This window comes from Schistocerca gregaria, unplaced genomic scaffold (genome assembly GCF_023897955.1).
Source record: "Schistocerca gregaria isolate iqSchGreg1 unplaced genomic scaffold, iqSchGreg1.2 ptg000156l, whole genome shotgun sequence".
In the NCBI taxonomy this organism is placed as follows: domain Eukaryota; kingdom Metazoa; phylum Arthropoda; class Insecta; order Orthoptera; family Acrididae; genus Schistocerca; species Schistocerca gregaria.
Genome location: NW_026061720.1, coordinates 3,309,221 through 3,330,427, shown reverse-complemented (window position 1 = coordinate 3,330,427; position 21,207 = coordinate 3,309,221). Strand labels below are relative to the sequence as shown.

The 21,207-nt window shown below is 46.0% G+C and overlaps 8 non-coding genes across 8 annotated transcripts; all 8 read right to left on the bottom strand.

The window, feature by feature from the left end:
• Window positions 1-4,047: 4,047 nt before the first annotated feature.
• Window positions 4,048-4,120, bottom strand: Trnar-ucg (transfer RNA arginine (anticodon UCG)). Its single transcript has one exon. It is a non-coding gene; the product is annotated as a tRNA-Arg (tRNA).
• Window positions 4,121-4,654: 534 nt separating this feature from the next.
• On the bottom strand, window positions 4,655-4,726 carry Trnat-agu (transfer RNA threonine (anticodon AGU)). Its single transcript has one exon. It is a non-coding gene; the product is annotated as a tRNA-Thr (tRNA).
• An 862-nt stretch (window positions 4,727-5,588) lies between these two features.
• Window positions 5,589-5,661, bottom strand: Trnar-ucg (transfer RNA arginine (anticodon UCG)). The gene has a single exon. It is a non-coding gene; the product is annotated as a tRNA-Arg (tRNA).
• Window positions 5,662-7,121: 1,460 nt separating this feature from the next.
• On the bottom strand, window positions 7,122-7,194 carry Trnar-ucg (transfer RNA arginine (anticodon UCG)). Its single transcript has one exon. It is a non-coding gene; the product is annotated as a tRNA-Arg (tRNA).
• Window positions 7,195-8,639: 1,445 nt separating this feature from the next.
• Trnar-ucg (transfer RNA arginine (anticodon UCG)) lies at window positions 8,640-8,712 on the bottom strand. The gene has a single exon. It is a non-coding gene; the product is annotated as a tRNA-Arg (tRNA).
• Window positions 8,713-10,157: 1,445 nt separating this feature from the next.
• Trnar-ucg (transfer RNA arginine (anticodon UCG)) lies at window positions 10,158-10,230 on the bottom strand. The gene has a single exon. It is a non-coding gene; the product is annotated as a tRNA-Arg (tRNA).
• An 8,063-nt stretch (window positions 10,231-18,293) lies between these two features.
• Trnat-agu (transfer RNA threonine (anticodon AGU)) lies at window positions 18,294-18,365 on the bottom strand. The gene has a single exon. It is a non-coding gene; the product is annotated as a tRNA-Thr (tRNA).
• Window positions 18,366-20,731: 2,366 nt separating this feature from the next.
• On the bottom strand, window positions 20,732-20,804 carry Trnar-ucg (transfer RNA arginine (anticodon UCG)). Its single transcript has one exon. It is a non-coding gene; the product is annotated as a tRNA-Arg (tRNA).
• Between the last annotated feature and the right edge of the window lie 403 nt (window positions 20,805-21,207).

Sequence of the window (21,207 nt, the reverse complement as noted above, 5' to 3'; positions counted from 1 at the left end):
AGAAATCACCTACACCGACGCATCAACATCACAGTCCATAGCAGGGAAGACGGAGGCATCCGAGGGAGGGGGACTGCTACCCCCTTCCGCGGATCCCTTACGTTTCGGTTTTTTACGAACAGCATTGACGTTCGGCTGAACGCGCAACTTGCGTCGGCTGACGGGCAAGGAAGCGGCAGCCGCCGATGACGTAGGAGGGTCAAGTTCTGTATCTGACAACACCCGCGCCGGTCCACAGTCAGGGTCCGGGGTCGCGGGGGAAACATCCGACGAAACGGACTGGTCTACACCAGTATTAGCTTCCGGTAAACATGGACTACACGGAGGCGAAACGTGAGCAGGAAGCTCAGAAACTGCTAAGTTGGAAGGAAGCGGAGCAGCTCCGCTGGCAGAGGTGTGGGGCAGCGAAGCAGGAAGTTGTTGCGACTCAACTTGTGACAACGAAGTCGGTTCGGAAGGCGGCGCCAACAGGCCCGACCGACGAGCCGACTCGAGAGAAGCCGTGTCGGAAGCCGGAGGGGCGTCAGCAGCCGCTACCGGGACAGCTACTTCTGGGGAACAGGGAGCATCTACACTACTCTGTGTCTCGGAGGATGTCGGTCTCTCGGATTGGGGCATCTCGGGAAGATCCTCATCCGTACTATTTCCATCTTGTGCGCGACGCCGTTTATTATTCAAAAGCGGCACACCCACCTGAGGAACCGACGGAACAACATCAGATTTGGCACGTAAAGGAGGAAATTCTGTGTCAGGGGCGTGCAAAACCTGCGGCTGGGCGCTACTACCACTGGACTGTTCGACACCAAGAGCAGAACCACCTGCAACGAGGTCAGCGACCGTTAACTTGCGACGCTGTTCGAGAGAATTTTTTAACACAAAAATCCTCCGCGGACAGTTGGTACGCACGTGGCCACTCTCATTACACAAAAAACAGGTGCCAACCTGACCACTATATGTTACATGGACACGATATCCACCGATCTGCAGGTGCGAGGGAATATTCTGCTTCACGTGCATTTCGACGGAACGAAAGCCACTGTAACACTGCAGGCGATGTTGGCTGGACCAGCGTTCAAGGCGAATACTCTTAACATCACCATACTTGAGTAAACCTTCCTTAAGATACACATTATCCACCTCCGGCGGAAGGTTGTAAACACGAACACTGGTGTACGTAATGGAAGCATTTGAAAGCAGTACGGTACTGACAGAATCATCCCGATGCCGAAAGAGAACCTGGTGACCAAATTTGGAAATAATTTTATCAACCAGAAGGGGGTCCATAATATTAACAAAGAAAACATAGAGTTCTGTATCAAAATAAGCAGTGTGCACCTGATCCGAATTAATGCCAAAGGTATCTACTAACCAATCATGAATCTCAAGGGAACTAGGTTGCACATGGCGGGTGGACTTGTCGAAAGCAAAACTAACTGTAGCCTGACGAGGAATAACCTGAGACGACATTGTCAAAAACTACGCGGTCTAAACCGCTACACAAAAAACACTGAAATACACACAGAAAGTAACACAAGGAATGAAACAACGACGGAGAAAAACTTACAGAAGGTACAACACTACACGTGAACAAACGATATCCCACTATACGTAACGCTACGGCGGAGCGGAAGACTAGGCACGTCCACACTGCGCCACTGAGCTAAAGAGGCGCGGCCTAGCGGGACTTTTGCGTACTTCGTACGGTCGTCTGAATCTTCAGACTTCAGCTGACAACACTTCATATTTTTCACTAATATTTGCAGCTATGGCGACCCATTACTGCTTGGATACACATCTGACACGTAGCCGATGTTCTCTCCAAACAAAATCACCTGCACTTCAGAACATGACTTTCACACATGTCTACAAAATCACCTTCACCTTCAAATACAGTTTCCTTGCGACTGATGGAGACGTAGGCAAATTTTAAAGTTGCTATTTCCATTACATCACGTTAATCAGAAAATCGGTAATTTACATCTGCAGCGGAGAAAAATTCCGTTCCGCCCAGGGTAGGGCTCGAACCCACGACCCTATGATTAAGAGTCTCATGCTCTACCGACTGAGCTAGCCGTGCTGCCTCGTTGGGTACCTGCTGGGTAGCAGATCACACAGTACTCGTTTTGGTTGGTTGGTCCCATACAGAATCTCTCCATGCTGCCTAATGTTTTCCTAACGTCACACTCGTCACGTACTTCACTTTTATTTCATAATCATTTCTGAGAGGTAAAGGAATTGCATGACAATCTGCAGAGCTAGCGGCGTCAAAATTAACACACATACTTGACGTGACTCAAAAGCCGAACGAGTTACATTCCGACGTTGTTTTAGATGTGCAAGTGCCAGTCAAACCTCGCGGTGAGGGCACTCTGCCGACCATTTCGCTAGTTAACACCGGTCTTCTTGTGTGTGTTTCAAGCTCAAGACCATCTCCAAGCACAAAATGGTCAACAGCAACATTCAGACGGTTTCGTACTGCACAATTGCTACATTACAACGGTATGTTTGTTTCTCAGAACTGGAAAAACACGGCCGTGACAGGATTCAAACCTGCAATCTTCCGATCCGAAGTCCGACGCCTTATCCATTAGGCCACACGGTCACTGACAACCAAGTGTAACTTATATACGACTTATCTCGAAACGCTCACACCCCCTGAGGAATTGTGTTTTCGTTCCACACAGCCGCTGCCCCTTACTCTTTCCCACCCATTCGTTACATTCAACCTCTTACGAGACCGACCAAACATAGACAGGAAAACAAGACCACACACTTTGCGCAATCGGAATCGATGGCAGGGTGTCCCTCGCCGCATTTGCTACGATGGCCATTTGCTATTTCTGCAGAAGCGGCGGCGGCGACGACGACGACGACGACGACGACGACGACCGCGAGAGGCTCAGCGATTTGTGAGAAATACATCTATAAAATGTAATTCACACTGCCTCGTCCCACCTTATGCCGTACCGCTTTGGCAAATGCTTTATCAGCGCCATTCGCCTTAATCACATCTGAGGGTAATTCTTAATAAAACTCCTCACGCTAATTGTTCGCCATCACAGATACTGTTTGCTATACGGCCATGACGCGCAACTGATTTCCTTAATTCGTCTTCCTCCTGTGAGGATGGAACTCACGACTCCTGGTTTACTAGACCACTGCTCTACCACTGAGCTAAAGAGGCGCGGCCTAGCGGAACTTTTGCGTACTTCGTCCGTACGGTCGTCTAAATCTTCAGACTTCAGCTGACAACACTTCATGTTTTTCACTAATATTTGCAGCTATGGCGACCCATTACTGCTTGGATACACATCTGACAAGTAGCCGATGTTCTCTCCAAACAAAATCACCTGCACTTCAGAACATGACTTTTACACATGTCTACAAAATCACCTTCACCTTCAAATACAGTTTTCTTGCGACTGATGGAGACGTAGGCAAATTTTAAAGTTGCTATTTCCATTACATCACGTTAATCAGAAAATCTGTAATTTACATCTGCAGCGGAGAAAAATTCCGTTCCGCCCAGGGTAGGGCTCGAACCCACGACCCTATGATTAAGAGTCTCATGCTCTACCGACTGAGCTAGCCGTGCTGCCTCGTTGGGTACCTGCTGGGTAGCAGATCACACAGTACTCGTTTGGGTTGGTTGGTCCCATACAGAATCTCTCCATGCTGCCTAATGTTTTCCTAACGTCACACTCGTCACGTACTTCACTTTTATTTCATAATCATTTCTGAGAGGTAAAGGAATTGCATGACAATCTGCAGAGCTAGCGGCGTCAAAATTAACACACATACTTGACGTGACTCAAAAGCCGAACGAGTTACTTTCCGACGTTGTTGTAGATGTGCAAGTGCCAGTCAAACCTCACGGTGAGGGCACTCTGCCGACCATTTCGCTAGTTAACACCGGTCTTCTTGTGTGTGTTTCAAGCTCAAGACCATCTCCAAGCACAAAATGGTCAACAGCAACATTCAGACGGTTTCGTACTGCACAATTGCTACATTAAAACGGTATGTTTGTTTCTCAGAACTGGAAAAACACGACCGTGACAGGATTCGAACCTGCAATCTTCGGATCCGAAGTCCGACGCCTTATCCATTAGGCAACACGGTCACTGACGACCAAGTATTACTTATATACGATTCATCTCGAAACGCTCACACCCCCTGAGGAATTGTGTTTTCGTTCCACACAGCCGCTGCCCCTTACTCTTTCCCACCCATTCGTTACATTCAACCTCTTACGAGACCGACCAAACATAGACAGGAAAACAAGACCACACACTTTGCGCAATCGGAATCGATGGCAGGGTGTCCCTCGCCGCATTTGCTACGATGGCCATTTGCTATTTCTGCAGAAGCGGCGGCGGCGACGACGACGACGACGACGACGACGACGACGACGACGACGACGACGACGACGACCGCGAGAGGCTCAGCGATTTGTGAGAAATACATCTATAAAATGTAATTCACACTGCCTCGTCCCACCTTATGCCGTACCGCTTTGGCAAATGCTTTATCAGCGCCATTCGCCTTAATCACATCTGAGGGTAATTCTTAATAAAACTCCTCACGCTAATTGTTCGCCATCACAGATACTGTTTGCTATACGGCCATGACGCGCAACTGATTTCCTTAATTCGTCTTCCTCCTGTGAGGATGGAACTCACGACTCCTGGTTTACTAGACCAGTGCTCTACCACTGAGCTAAAGAGGCGCGGCCTAGCGGAACTTTTGCGTACTTCGTCCGTACGGTCGTCTGAATCTTCAGACTTCAGCTGACAACACTTCATGTTTTTCACTAATATTTGCAGCTATGGCGACCCATTACTGCTTGGATACACATCTGACAAGTAGCCGATGTTCTCTCAAACAAAATCACCTGCACTTCAGAACATGACTTTTACACATGTCTACAAAATCACCTTCACCTTCAAATACAGTTTTCTTGCGACTGATGGAGACGTAGGCAAATTTTAAAGTTGCTATTTCCATTACATCACGTTAATCAGAAAATCGGTAATTTACATCTGCAGCGGAGAAAAATTCCGTTCCGCCCAGGGTAGGGCTCGAACCCACAACCCTATGATTAAGAGTCTCATGCTCTACCGACTGAGCTAGTCGTGCTGCCTCGTTGGGTACCTGCTGGGTAGCAGATCACTTAGTACTCGTTTGGGTTGGTTGGTCCCATACAGAATCTCTCCATGCTGCCTAATGTTTTCCTAACGTCACACTCGTCACGTACTTCACTTTTATTTCATAATCATTTCTGAGAGGTAAAGGAATTGCATGACAATCTGCAGAGCTAGCGGCGTCAAAATTAACACACATACTTGACGTGACTCAAAAGCCGAACGAGTTACTTTCCGACGTTGTTTTAGATGTGCAAGTGCCAGTCAAACCTCGCGGTGAGGGCACTCTGCCGACCATTTCGCTAGTTAACACCGGTCTTCTTGTGTGTGTTTCAAGCTCAAGACCATCTCCAAGCACAAAATGGTCAACAGCAACATTCAGACGGTTTCGTACTGCACAATTGCTACATTAAAACGGTATGTTTGTTTCTCAGAACTGGAAAAACACGACCGTGACAGGATTCAAACCTGCAATCTTCGGATCCGAAGTCCGACGCCTTATCCATTAGGCAACACGGTCACTGACGACCAAGTATTACTTATATACGATTCATCTCGAAACGCTCACACCCCCTGAGGAATTGTGTTTTCGTTCCACACAGCCGCTGCCCCTTACTCTTTCCCACCCATTCGTTACATTCAACCTCTTACGAGACCGACCAAACATAGACAGGAAAACAAGACCACACACTTTGCGCAATCGGAATCGATGGCAGGGTGTCCCTCGCCGCATTTGCTACGATGGCCATTTGCTACTTCTGCAGAAGCGGCGGCGGCGACGACGACGACGACGACGACGACGACGACGACGACGACGACGACCGCGAGAGGCTCAGCGATTTGTGAGAAATACATCTATAAAATGTAATTCACACTGCCTCGTCCCACCTTATGCCGTACCGCTTTGGCAAATGCTTTATCAGCGCCATTCGCCTTAATCACATCTGAGGGTAATTCTTTATAAAACTCCTCACGCTAATTGTTCGCCATCACAGATACTGTTTGCTATACGGCCATGACGCGCAACTGATTTCCAAAATTCGTCTTCCTCCTGTGAGGATGGAACTCACGACTCCTGGTTTACTAGACCACTGCTCTACCACTGAGCTAAAGAGGCGCGGCCTAGCGGAACTTTTTCGTACTTCGTCCGTACGGTCGTCTGAATCTTCAGACTTCAGCTGACAACACTTCATATTTTTCACTAATATTTGCAGCTATGGCGACCCATTACTGCTTGGATACACATCTGACAAGTAGCCGATGTTCTCTCCAAACAAAATCACCTGCACTTCAGAACATGACTTTTACACATGTCTACAAAATCACCTTCACCTTCAAATACAGTTTTCTTGCGACTGATGGAGACGTAGGCAAATTTTAAAGTTGCTATTTCCATTACATCACGTTAATCAGAAAATCGGTAATTTACATCGGCAGCGGAGAAAAATTCCGATCCGCCCAGGGTAGGGCTCGAACCCACGACCCTATGATTAAGAGTCTCATGCTCTACCGACTGAGCTAGCCGTGCTGCCTCGTTGGGTACCTGCTGGGTAGCAGATCACACAGTACTCGTTTGGGTTGGTTGGTCCCATACAGAATCTCTCCATGGTGCCTAATGTTTTCCTAACGTCACACTCGTCACGTACTTCACTTTTATTTCATAATCATTTCTGAGAGGTAAAGGAATTGCATGACAATCTGCAGAGCTAGCGGCGTCAAAATTAACACACATACTTGACGTGACTCAAAAACCGAACGAGTTACTTTCCGACGTTGTTTTAAATGTGCAAGTGCCAGTCAAACCTCGCGGTGAGGGCACTCTGCCGACCATTTCGCTAGTTAACACCGGTCTTCTTGTGTGTGTTTCAAGCTCAAGACCATCTCCAAGCACAAAATGGTCAACAGCAACATTCAGACGGTTTCGTACTGCACAATTGCTACATTAAAACGGTATGTTTGTTTCTCAGAACTGGAAAAACACGACCGTGACAGGATTCGAACCTGCAATCTTCGGATCCGAAGTCCGACGCCTTATCCATTAGGCCACACGGTCACTGACGACCAAGTATAATTTATATACGATTCATCTCGAAACGCTCACACCCCCTGAGGAATTGTGTTTTCGTTCCACACAGCCGCTGCCCCTTACTCTTTCCCACCCATTCGTTACATTCAACCTCTTACGAGACCGACCAAACATAGACAGGAAAACAAGACCACACACTTTGCGCAATCGGAATCGATGGCAGGGTGTCCCTCGCCGCATTTGCTACGATGGCCATTTGCTATTTCTGCAGAAGCGGCGGCGGCGACGACGACGACGACGACGACGACGACGACCGCGAGAGGCTCAGCGATTTGTGAGAAATACATCCAAAAAATGTAATTCACACTGCCTCGTCCCACCTTATGCCGTACCGCTTTGGCAAATGCTTTATCAGCGCCATTCGCCTTAATCACATCTGAGGGTAATTCTTAATAAAACTCCTCACGCTAATTGTTCGCCATCACAGATACTGTTTGCTATACGGCCATGACGCGCAACTGATTTCCAAAATTCGTCTTCCTCCTGTGAGGATGGAACTCACGACTCCTGGTTTACTAGACCACTGCTCTACCACTGAGCTAAAGAGGCGCGGCCTAGCGGAACTTTTGCGTACTTCGTCCGTACGGTCGTCTGAATCTTCAGACTTCAGCTGACAACACTTCATATTTTTCACTAATATTTGCAGCTATGGCGACCCATTACTGCTTGGATACACATCTGACAAGTAGCCGATGTTCTCTCCAAACAAAATCACCTGCACTTCAGAACATGACTTTTACACATGTCTACAAAATCACCTTCACCTTCAAATACAGTTTTCTTGCGACTGATGGAGACGTAGGCAAATTTTAAAGTTGCTATTTCCATTACATCACGTTAATCAGAAAATCGGTAATTTACATCTGCAGCGGAGAAAAATTCCGTTCCGCCCAGGGTAGGGCTCGAACCCACGACCCTATGATTAAGAGTCTCATGCTCTACCGACTGAGCTAGCCGTGCTGCCTCGTTGGGTACCTGCTGGGTAGCAGATCACACAGTACTCGTTTGGGTTGGTTGGTCCCATACAGAATCTCTCCATGCTGCCTAATGTTTTCCTAACGTCACACTCGTCACGTACTTCACTTTTATTTCATAATCATTTCTGAGAGGTAAAGGAATTGCATGACAATCTGCAGAGCTAGCGGCGTCAAAATTAACACACATACTAGACGTGACTCAAAAGCCGAACGAGTTACTTTCCGACGTTGTTTTAGATGTGCAAGTGCCAGTCAAACCTCGCGGTGAGGGCACTCTGCCGACCATTTCGCTAGTTAACACCGGTCTTCTTGTGTGTGTTTCAAGCTCAAGACCATCTCCAAGCACAAAATGGTCAACAGCTACATTCAGACGGTTTCGTACTGCACAATTGCTACATTAAAACGGTATGTTTGTTTCCCAGAACTGGAAAAACACGACCGTGACAGGATTCGAACCTGCAATCTTCGGATCCGAAGTCCGACGCCTTATCCATTAGGCCACACGGTCACTGACGACCAAGTATAACTTATATACGATTCATCTCGAAACGCTCACACCCCCTGAGGAATTGTGTTTTCGTTCCACACAGCCGCTGCCCCTTACTCTTTCCCACCCATTCGTTACATTCAACCTCTTACGAGACCGACCAAACATAGACAGGAAAACAAGACCACACACTTTGCGCAATCGGAATCGATGGCAGGGTGTCCCTCGCCGCATTTGCTACGATGGCCATTTGCTACTTCTGCAGAAGCGGCGGCGACGACGACGACGACGACGACGACGACGACGACGACCGCGAGAGGCTCAGCGATTTGTGAGAAATACATCTATAAAATGTAATTCACACTGCCTCGTCCCACCTTATGCCGTACCGCTTTGGCAAATGCTTTATCAGCGCCATTCGCCTTAATCACATCTGAGAGTAATTCTTAATAAAACTCCTCACGCTAATTGTTCGCCATCACAGATACTGTTTGCTATACGGCCATGACGCGCAACTGATTTCCTTAATTCGTCTTCCTCCTGTGAGGATGGAACTCACGACTCCTGGTTTACTAGACCAGTGCTCTACCACTGAGCTAAACAGGCGCGGCCTAGCGGAACTTTTGCTTACTTCGCCGCACGGTCGTCTGAATCTTCAGACTTCAGCTGACAACACTTCATATTTTTGACAAATATTAGCAGCTATGGTGACCCATTACTGCTTGGCTACACATCTGACACGTAGCCGATGTTCTCTCCAAACAAAATCACCTGCACTTCAGAACATGACTTTCACATGTCTACTAAATCACCTTCACCTTCAAATACAGTTTTCTTGCGACTGATTGAGACGTAGGCAAATTTTAAAGTTGCTATTTCCATTACATCACGTTAATCAGAAAATCGGTAATTTACATCTGCAGCGGAGAAAAATTCCGTTCCGCCCAGGGTAGGGCTCGAACCCACGACCCTATGATTAAGAGTCTCATGCTCTACCGACTGAGCTAGCCGTGCTGCCTCGTTGGGTACCTGCAGGGTAGCAGATCACACAGTACTCGTTTGGGTTGGTTGGTCCCATACAGAATCTCTCCATGCTGCCTAATGTTTTCCTAACGTCACACTCGTCACGTACTTCACTTTTATTTCATAATCATTTCTGAGAGGTAAAGGAATTGCATGACAATCTGCAGAGCTAGCGGCGTCAAAATTAACACACATACTTGACGTGACTCAAAAGCCGAACGAGTTACTTTCCGACGTTGTTTTAGATGTGCAAGTGCCAGTCAAACCTCGCGGTGAGGGCACTCTGCCGACCATTTCGCTAGTTAACACCGGTCTTCTTGTGTGTGTTTCAAGCTCAAGACCATCTCCAAGCACAAAATGGTCAACAGCAACATTCAGACGGTTTCGTACTGCACAATTGCTACATTAAAACGGTATGTTTGTTTCTCAGAACTGGAAAAACACGACCGTGACAGGATTCGAACCTGCAATCTTCGGATCCGAAGTCCGACGCCTTATCCATTAGACCACACGGTCACTGACGACCAAGTATTACTTATATACGATTCATCTCGAAACGCTCACACCCCCTGAGGAATTGTGTTTTCGTTCCACACAGCCGCTGCCCCTTACTCTTTCCCACCCATTCGTTACATTCAACCTCTTACGAGACCGACCAAACATAGACAGGAAAACAAGACCACACACTTTGCGCAATCGGAATCGATGGCAGGGTGTCCCTCGCCGCATTTGCTACGATGGCCATTTGCTACTTCTGCAGAAGCAGCGGCATCGACGGCGACGACGCCGACGACCGCGAGAGGCTCAGCGATTTGTGAGAAATACATCTATAATATGTAATTCACACTGCCTCGTCCCACCTTATGCCGTACCGCTTTGGCAAATGCTTTATCAGCGCCATTCGCCTTAATCACATCTGAGAGTAATTCTTAATAAAACTCCTCACGCTAATTGTTCGCCATCACAGATACTGTTTGCTATACGGCCATGACGCGCAACTGATTTCCAAAATTCGTCTTCCTCCTGTGAGGATGGAACTCACGACTCCTGGTTTACTAGACCAGTGCTCTACCACTGAGCTAAACAGGCGCGGCCTAGCGGAACTTTGGCGTACTTCGTCCGTACGGTCGTCTGAATCTTCAGACTTCAGCTGACAACACTTCATATTTTTCACTAATATTTGCAGCTATGGCGACCCATTACTGCTTGGATACACATCTGACACGTAGCCGATGTTCTCTCCAAACAAAATCACCTGCACTTCAGAACATGACTTTCACACATGGCTACAAAATCACCTTCACCTTCAAATACAGTTTTCTTGCGACTGATGGAGACGTAGGCAAATTTTAAAGTTGCTATTTCCATTACGTCACGTTAATCAGAAAATCGGTAATTTACATCTGCAAAGGAGAAAAATTCCGTTCCGCCCAGGGTAGGGCTCGAACCCACGACCCCATGATTAAGAGTCTCATGCTCTACCGACTGAGCTAGCCGTGTCGCCTCGTTGGGTACCTGCTGGGTAGCAGATCACACAGTACTCGTTTGGGTTGGTTGGTCCCATACAGAATCTCTCCATGCTGCCTAATGTTTTCCTAACGTCACACTCGTCACGTACTTCACTTTTATTTCATAATCATTTCTGAGAGGTAAAGGAAATGCATGACAATCTGCAGAGCTAGCGGCGTCAAAACTAACACACATACTTGACGTGACTCAAAAGCCGAACGAGTTACTTTCCGACGTTGTTTTAGATATGCAAGTGCCAGTCAAACCTCGCGGTGAGGGCACTCTGCCGACCATTTCGCTAGTTAACACCGGTCTTCTTGTGTGTGTTTCAAGCTCAAGACCATCTCCAAGCACAAAATGGTCAACAGCAACATTCAGACGGTTTCGTACTGCACAATTGCTACATTAAAACGGTATGTTTGTTTCTCAGAACTGGAAAAACACGACCGTGACAGGATTCGAACCTGCAATCTTCGGATCCGAAGTCCGACGCCTTATCCATTTTTTTTTTTTTTTTTTTTTTTTTTCTCGAGGCCTGGCCGCGATGTCTCCACCCAGTCCTGTTGCTGAGGCGTGTCTTTATCATAGTTTTCAATAAGAAATTTTACATCTTGTGTATACGTAGATATATGCTGTTTTGCCTTCGAAATCCTGAACCAAAAGATGCTTCATTTGAAACAAAAAATTTATGTCATGCCGAGGCAATAGAGATTGAAGGTTATAGCTTTAGTGCTTTTTTTTTTTTTTTTTTTTTTTTTTTTTTTTTTCCTCGTCCACTGCTTCTCGGCAACCTAGCATACTTCTTTGTAATATATAATAAAGTTGTAGGAAGTAGTGGACCCTGAACCTGTATATTATTTTTTTAATTTCTGTTTAGTTTTTTTATTGTTATTATTATTATTTTTGTTTGTTTGTTATTTTTTTTATTGTAAAAGAAAAATCTTCATGGAATGTGAAGAAGGAATTTTATGTTAAGGCACTAATTCCATAGCCTCCTTTCCTTCTTGAGATTAATAATAATAATAAAAAAGTATGTTCCCTTCCATGGAAACAAATGAGACTTCCTTCTCAGTCATAAAATGAATGTATAAGAAAACAATTTATCTTTAACCCTGCGATACTGGCTTTCGGCTTCGGCTTCTTCTGTGCAATAAACAAAATAGCCTTCTTTGCCAGCAGAGGATAAGTGATTGTAATATGAAACTGTAAAATTGTACTTCTCCCCAATTGTTTTTGTTTAAGCGTCGTTTCGCTTAAATAAACGATTTTTGTTTATCTCGTTGGCTTGTCAACCAATGCCCAGTCGCTCGAATACAATTTTAAGCATATTGCCGTAGTTTTTCTTGTGGTCTTTATATTTCAGGGCGTTATAAAAAGCACACTTCAAGTACATGTAAAAATCAGTGGAATTGTCATTTCCCAGGTGATTAATTACGTAATTCACATAGTGTCCCATTAACCAATGGACCGAGTTGTTTTTTGCTGCTGGAAAATAGCAAGTCTGAGGCCTGAGGAAAGTAACAGGGGGAAAATTTTCCACCGAAGATCTCGTAAGAAAAGCCAGTTGTTCCCTAATCCAATTACAGAGTTGTAGATTGCCACCGCACGTGAATCTGTGCACTAACGTGTCGATCAATTTACATTTGAGACATAGGTTCGTGTCGCTAACGCCGATTGCATGTAACCTTTCATTGGTGCTTACGGTCTCATTCACTGTTTTATACCACGCTGACTTGACGTCCGATGGTAGACCACGCATATTAATATTTTTCCATATGGCGTCCCAATCAGTGTGTGGGTATTTACTTTCCAATTTGTTTCTCCCCTCCATTTTCTTTCGATGGCACAGAATATCGCGGGCCGTGATCCGTCGTGAGTTGATGATGACACCGCCGAGATAGCTGAATTCCACAAAATATACACGAACGTACTGGAGCCGGTTATTTATTTTTTGCACATTCACCGGCGCCTGTAAACTGGCAGGCCTGACAACTTCAAATAATTTAGTTGTAATGCTATCAGCGTGGTCGCTAAGGATAGTGGCGGTCCTTTTTATAAAAAGCGCAGACGCCTTATTTCTGATGTCAACTAACCCCAAACCTCCATTCCTGGGATCTAAGGTCGCAGTTTTTGCGTCGACTCTGAATATATCCCCTCTCCAAAGATAGCTGGCAATGGTAGACATTATCTTTTTTCCAATCATTTTCGGTAGTGGGAAGATCTGTGCTATAAAGTAACTCCTGGAGAGAATGCAGTGGTTAATGAAAATCACCCTCTGAACTTGGTTCATGTTACGGTGGAGGTTTTCCCTTGTTGTTCCAAGAAGTTGTCCCGACGTATTTCTCCAATTGATAGCTGCCATTTTTAACGGACAAGGTGTCAGTGTTATTCCTAGTGCTTTGCATTGGGTGACCATTGTGGCCCAGGCTAAGGTGGTATGTTGAAAACCCCGCAGGTTTAGGAGTTTGCTTTTGTTTGCGTTGACACCTGCTCCGGAGACTCTACAGTACTTTTTAATTAGCGTTTCCAATTTCAAAATGTCGTCGGGATTTCGCAGGACGACTCCGACATCATCGGCATAGGCGTTTATGACTGTTCGGTGACCAGATAATGTGATGCCAGTTAGAGTGGCATGAACACTGCGGAGGAAAGGTTCTAATGAAAGCACGAATAGGAACATGGAGAGGGGGCTTCCTTGAGGAACGCCGCGCCTGATCTGAATCTGCTTTGTCCTCTGGCAGTTAACTGATATACAAGCGCTGATGCCTGTTGCAACATTTCTGATCACACTTACGACTCGCTCATTAAAACCTATTTTGTTCAGTGTGGCACTAAGGAATCTATGATCCACACGATCAAATGCTTTCTGGAAGTCAATAAACATGATAGCACATTTTATGGTGGTCACAGCAGTGATTGCAATTATATCTCTATATTCAGCTATGCTTTTGAAAATGCTCTTGGTAGGCACACAGGACTGGTATGGACTTACTATCTTTTTGGCCAACTGTGAGAGTCTGTTGTTTAAAATTCTGCCGATGATTTTATAATCGGAGTTTAACAGGGAGATAGGACGAAAGTTGTTGAGGTTTCTTTTTGCAGCATTTTTTGGGATTAGTACTATTGTGCTCTCTTTAAAAACAGCAGGTAAATGCTTTCCCTGAAGCACCTCGTTCGTCATTCGGGTAAACATGTCACCAATCAGTGGCCAGTATCGTTTATAAAATTCAACAGGCAAACCATCCGGTCCCGGCGATTTCCTCAGAGGAGATTTGCAGATGATTCTGTGGATATCTTCGTTAGTACACTCAACGAGAAGGTCTTCGTTTTCCTCGTCCGAGACCTGTGGAGCTATGTAACTAAGGAACTCATCGAAGGACTCTTCACATACCGGGTTGGCAGTGTATAGGTCTTCGTAATATTTGTGCACTGCATTGACGATGTCTCTCTGAGTCGTGAGTGTCTCGCCAGTTTCAGACTGAAGTCCATCAATGAAGGTGCGTCTCCTGTTTCTTTCGTGCTTCAGTAGATGGTACAAGGAAGCATGTTCATCCTCCACGACTGTCTTAGCCTTGGATTTTAATTTCAGACCCTCCATCTGCTGTCTTTTAAGACTGAGCAATTTGGCCTTAGTTTGCTTGATATCTGCCAGACGGACGTTGGAAGTGTTTGCCTGCTCATATAAATTTCGCAGCATGGTATAATAAAATTCTATGGAATTTTTCAAGTCTTTCGTTCGTTGTACACTATACTGGATGAGAACTTTTCTCAGTTTAGGCTTTGCCCTGTTGCACCACCAGTCTAGTACTGAGACGTGTCTATCTGCAGAGCGGAGGCACAATGCCCACGCTTCTGTCAAACTTTCTTCTAATCCGTCGTCCTGCATCAGTGACGTATTAAGGTGCCATGAACTTCTAAAACGGCGAGTGGGTTGCGCAGTAAGGTTGATGGAAGCTAGCACGGAGCTATGATCAGAAAAGTAAACTGGAATCGTCTCTGCTTTAATGAAGGAGCTAACTAGACTTTGCGATATGTAGAGTCTGTCGATCCTGCTACGTGAGTGAGGACCTAGGAATGTAAATGCCACAAATGTGGGATACATTATTTCCCAAGCATCTTTAAGCTGTAAAACAGTGACGAAACGCTTCAGTTCACTGCAGGTATTAAAATTCGGAACCTGGTCTTTCTTATTTATCACACAATTAAAATCACCGCCTATTATAAGATCTTTTGGGTTTTTCCGTAATAAATAAATGATTTCTTCTTTATAGAACTGTGCTCTTTCCATTCTATTAGATGTGCCAGAAGGGGCATACAGATTGATAAGGGTAGAACCAAAGACTTTTATACCTATCGCTCTGCCGGAGTCCAACCTCTCGATATCCGAGACAGGAATCCCCTCCCTGACTAAAATTGCTGTACCGACGTTGGTGTCAAGTGAGACATTTAAAATCGCCAAATATCCAGGCACTGTAAGATTAGTCAGCACTACTTCCTGTAGGAAAGCAATGTCCGTCCCTGACTCATATAAATAATCCTTGAGCGCTGTAACTTTAGTCACGGATGTAATCCTGTTAATATTGATAGTCGTAATTGTATATGCCTGGGACATTTAGTTTGCATAAAAAGTAAATAAGTGATTAAAAAGATAACAAAATATTAATAAAAAAAAAAAAAAAAAAAAAAAGAGATGTGCAGCTCCTAGAAGGGAGAAACGACTCTGCTTAAACAAACACCTAAAAGAATAGTCAGTATTTGAAGCTCGGTAAACACTTCATCTGGTTCCTCTGAAATATGACTAAGACAGTAGTACAATTAGAAATGAAACTGGTTCAACAAAATCCTTTTGTTTTTTCATCTTACAGCCTCATTTTGGTGCAGGATTCCGAACATCTCGGGTTTTAGTTTTACCGAGGGGCTTTGCATCACTAATGTCACTTGAAGGTACCTCCTTAGGTCTTTCCGTGATGATTTCATACAAGACGTTCTTGGCCGTCGCTTCCTCTTGTGCTGGTTGTTGTTTGCTTTGGTTACGGGAAGCTTTGAGATTAGGTTGCAGTTTGAGTCGGCGTCTTCGGACATCTTGGTTCAACGCGCCGTCATTCGGATTGTCTATCTTTACCACCGTTGTGACCGAAGCTGTCTCAACAGCGTCCTTTTTACGAGTGCCATTTCCTTGTTCTTCCGTCACTAGCTCCAGAGCACTGACTGAGTCGGCGGTTTGTGGGTCTGTAAATTCTTGAGTTGGGTTCCGCTCCGTCACCTCTTGTGCTTCGGAGTGAGCCTCTTCCGTCTCCGCGACAATCGTTACTGCGTCCCCTCCGTGGACCGTTTGTACCTGTTCAGCCGCCGACAGCGGCCGGGTTGCCTTAGCGGCTGTCGTCACGTCAATACATGTACTGTTTGTTTCCTCGAGTACATCCGCATTACACTGCTTCTGCTTGCGGGTGGAAGGCGAATTACGGGCGGACTCGCCGTCCGAGCCGTCATCGGTCATTTCCAACGGTCGCTTCTTATTCTGGAGATCGCAATCGGGAACAGAAGGGTGTGATGTAATGACGCTCAGGGGAGGGAACTCCGTAGTAGTTATGGCGGGCACTGCAGAAGTACATGCACCACTGTCGTTAACCGAAAGAAGGGAAGTGCTATTTGGTAAGACTTCGCTGAGGGTCAGTTTTTGACGCTGTGTTAGATTGTTCCGAAGAACAAAAACACGGCGCGGACAATCTTGTCGGAAATGACCTGTCTCATTGCAAATATTGCACGTGCGCTCCTGACCAGAATACACAACATGTGCTTTATGGCCTGCAACGGATATATGGGACGGAATGTTGGCTTTCACCTCCATTTCAACGGATCTAATGCCATTAAAACACTGTATCTTGTATAGCTTCGACCATCTTTCGTTATAGATAGATTTAACTTCGCCATATTTAGATAGAGCGTCCTTGATCAACTGATTATCAATTTCAATTGGAACATTCAAAATCCTGACATTGGTGTACATGATATCAGCTTTTCGTACAGAGACATTACTTTTTGAACCGTCTCGATGAACAAATTCGACGGAATTACCCCATTTTGCAAGCAACTTATCGACTGTCACTGAGTTCAGAAATTTAACAAAAACACAGTATTTTTCAGCATCTAATTGCGTGGTATGAACAGAGTCAGAATTTATACCGATTACCTCAGTCAGCCAATCGTGGATTTCCAGCGCAGTGGGTTGGACCGGCCGTGTTTCTTTCTCGAACGAGAAGACTAAAGTATTCTTCCTGACGGTGTCAGACATGGTCGTCGGTTCCGACGAAATTCCGGCAACAACCGAAATTGCGGCGAAGCACGAGACGTGGAACGGACGAAAGCACTATAAAAACACTTATCAGAGACACCACTCAAAAAATAACAGCGAAAATGTACAGCGAACTTCACGTAAACACCAAACACCGGCGATAGCGCTAACGTACGCGGAGTAAACAACAAGCACGTCCGACCGCGGCGACGGCTAAAGCCAGAATGGTCCATTAGGCCACACCGTCACTGACGACCAAGTACTACTTATATACGATTCATCTCGAAACGCTCACACCCCCTGAGGAATTGTGTTTTCGTTCCACACAGCCGCTGCCCCTTACTCTTTCCCACACATTCGTTACATTCAACCTCTTACGAGACCGACCAAACATAGACAGGAAAACAAGACCACACACTTTGCGCAATCGGAATCGATGGCAGGGTGTCCCTCGCCGCATTTGCTACGATGGCCATTTGCTAATTCTGCAGAAGCGGCGGCGGCGGCGACGACGACGACGACGACGACGACGACGACGACGACGACGACGACGACCGCGAGAGGCTCAGACATTTGTGAGAAATACATCAATAAAATGTAATTCAGAATGCCTCGTCCCACCTTATGCCGTACCGCTTTGGCAAATGCTTTATCAGCGCCATTCGCCTTAATCACATCTGAGAGTAATTCTTAATAAAACTCCTCACGCTAATTGTTCGCCATCACAGATACTGTTTGCTATACGGCCATGACGCGCAACTGATTTCCAAAATTCGTCTTCCTCCTGTGAGGATGGAACTCACGACTCCTGGTTTACTAGACCAGTGCTCTACCACTGAGCTAAAGAGGCGCGGCCTAGCGGAACTTTGGCGTACTTCGTCCGTACGGTCGTCTGAATCTTCAGACTTCAGCTGACAACACTTCATATTTTTCACTAATATTTGCAGCTATGGTGACCCATTACTGCTTGGATACACATCTGACACGTAGCCGATGTTCTCTCCAAACAAAATCACCTGCACTTCAGAACATGACTTTCACACATGGCTACAAAATCACCTTCACCTTCAAATACAGTTTTCTTGCGACTGATGGAGACGTAGGCAAATTTTAAAGTTGCTATTTCCATTACATCACGTTAATCAGAAAATCGGTAATTTACATCTGCAGCGGAGAAAAATTCCGTTCCGCCCAGGGTAGGGCTCGAACCCACGACCCTATGATTAAGAGTCTCATGCTCTACCGACTGAGCTAGCCGTGCCGCCTCGTTGGGTACCTGCTGGGTAGCAGATCACTTAGTACTCGTTTGGGTTGGTTGGTCCCATACAGAATCTCTCCATGCTGCCTAATGTTTTCCTAACGTCACACTCGTCACGTACTTCACTTTTATTTCATAATCATTTCTGAGAGGTAAAGGAAATGCATGACAATCTGCAGAGCTAGCGGCGTCAAAACTAACACACATACTTGACGTGACTCAAAAGCCGAACGAGTTACTTTCCGACGTTGTTTTAGATGTGCAAGTGCCAGTCAAACCTCGCGGTGAGGGCACTCTGCCGACCATTTCGCTAGTTAACACCGGTCTTCTTGTGTGTGTTTCAAGCTCAAGACCATCTCCAAGCACAAAATGGTCAACAGCAACATTCAGACGGTTTCGTACTGCACAATTGCTACATTAAAACGGTATGTTTGTTTCTCAGAACTGGAAAAACACGACTGTGACAGGATTCGAACCTGCAATCTTCGGATCCGAAGTCCGACGCCTCATCCATTAGGCCACACCGTCACTGACGACCAAGTATTACTTATATACGATTCATCTCGAAACGCTCACACCCCCTGAGGAATTGTGTTTTCGTTCCACACAGCCGCTGCCCCTTACTCTTTCCCACCCATTCGTTACATTCAACCTCTTACGAGACCGACCAAACATAGACAGGAAAACAAGACCACACACTTTGCGCAATCGGAATCGATGGCAGGGTGTCCCTCGCCGCATTTGCTACGATGGCCATTTGCTAATTCTGCAGAAGCGGCGGCGGCGGCGACGAAGACGACGACCGCGAGAGGCTCAGAGATTTGTGAGAAATACATCTATAAAATGTAATTCAGAATCCCTCGTCCCACCTTATGCCGTACCGCTTTGGCAAATGCTTTATCAGCGCCATTCGCCTTAATCACATCTGAGAGTAATTCTTAATAAAACGCCTCTCGCTAATTGTTCGCCATCACAGATACTGTTTGCTATACGGCCATGACGCGCAACTGATTTCAAAAATCCGTCTTCCTCCTGTAAGGATGGAACTCACGACTCCTGGTTTACTAGACCAGTGCTCTACCACTGAGCTAAAGAGGCGCGGCCTAGCGGAACTTTTGCGTACTTCGCCGCACGGTCGTCTGAATCTTCAGACTTCAGCTGACAACACTTCATATTTTTGACTAATATTAGCAGGTATGGCGACCCATTACTGCTTGGATACACATCTGACACGTAGCCGATGTTCTCTCCAAACAAAACCACCTGCACTTCAGAACATGACTTTCACATGTCTACAAAATCACCTTCACCTTCAAATACAGTTTTCTTGCGACTGATTGAGACGTAGGCAAATTTTAAAGTTGCTATTTCCATTACATCACGTTAATCAGAAAATCGGTAATTTACATCTGCAGTGGAAAAAAATTCCGTTCCGCCCAGCGAAGGGGTCGAACCCACGACCCTGTGATTAAGAGTCTCATGCTCTACCGTCTGAGCTAGCCGTGCTGCCTCGTTGGGTACCTACTGGGTAGCAGATCACACAGTACTCGTTTGGGTTGGTTGGTCCCATACAGAATCTCTCCATGCTGCCTAATGTTTTCCTAACGTCACACTCGTCACGTACTTCACTTTTATTTCATAATCATTTCTGAGAGGTAAAGGAATTGCATGACAATCTGCAGAGCTAGCGGCGTCAAAATTAACACACATACTTGACGTGACTCAAAAGCCGAACGAGTTACTTTCCGACGTTGTTTTAGATGTGCAAGTGCCAGTCAAACCTCGCGGTGAGGGCACTCTGCCGACCATTTCGCTAGTTAACACCGGTCTTCTTGTGTGTGTTTCAAGCTCAAGACCATCTCCAAGCACAAAATGGTCAACAGCAACATTCAGACGGTTTCGTACTGCACAATTGCTACATTAAAACGGTAAGTTTGTTTCTCAGAACTGGAAAAACACGACCGTGACAGGATTCGAACCTGCAATCTTCGGATCCGAAGTCCGACGCATTATCCATTAGGCCACACGGTCACTGACGACGAAGTATTACTTATATACGATTCATCTCGAAACGCTCACACCCCCTGAGGAATTGTGTTTTCGTTCCACACAGCCGCTGCCTCTTACTCTTTCCCACCCATTCGTTACATTCAACCTCTTACGAGACCGACCAAACATAGACAGGAAAACAAGACCACACACTTTGCGCAATCGGAATCGATGGCAGGGTGTCCCTCGCCGCATTTGCTACGATGGCCATTTGCTACTTCTGCAGAAGCGGCGGCGGCGACGGCGACGACGACGACGACGACGACGACGAGGACCGCGAGAGGCTCAGCGATTTGTGAGAAATACATCTATAAAATGTAATTCACACTGCCTCGTCCCACCTTATGCCGTACCGCTTTGGCAAATGCTTTATCAGCGCCATTCG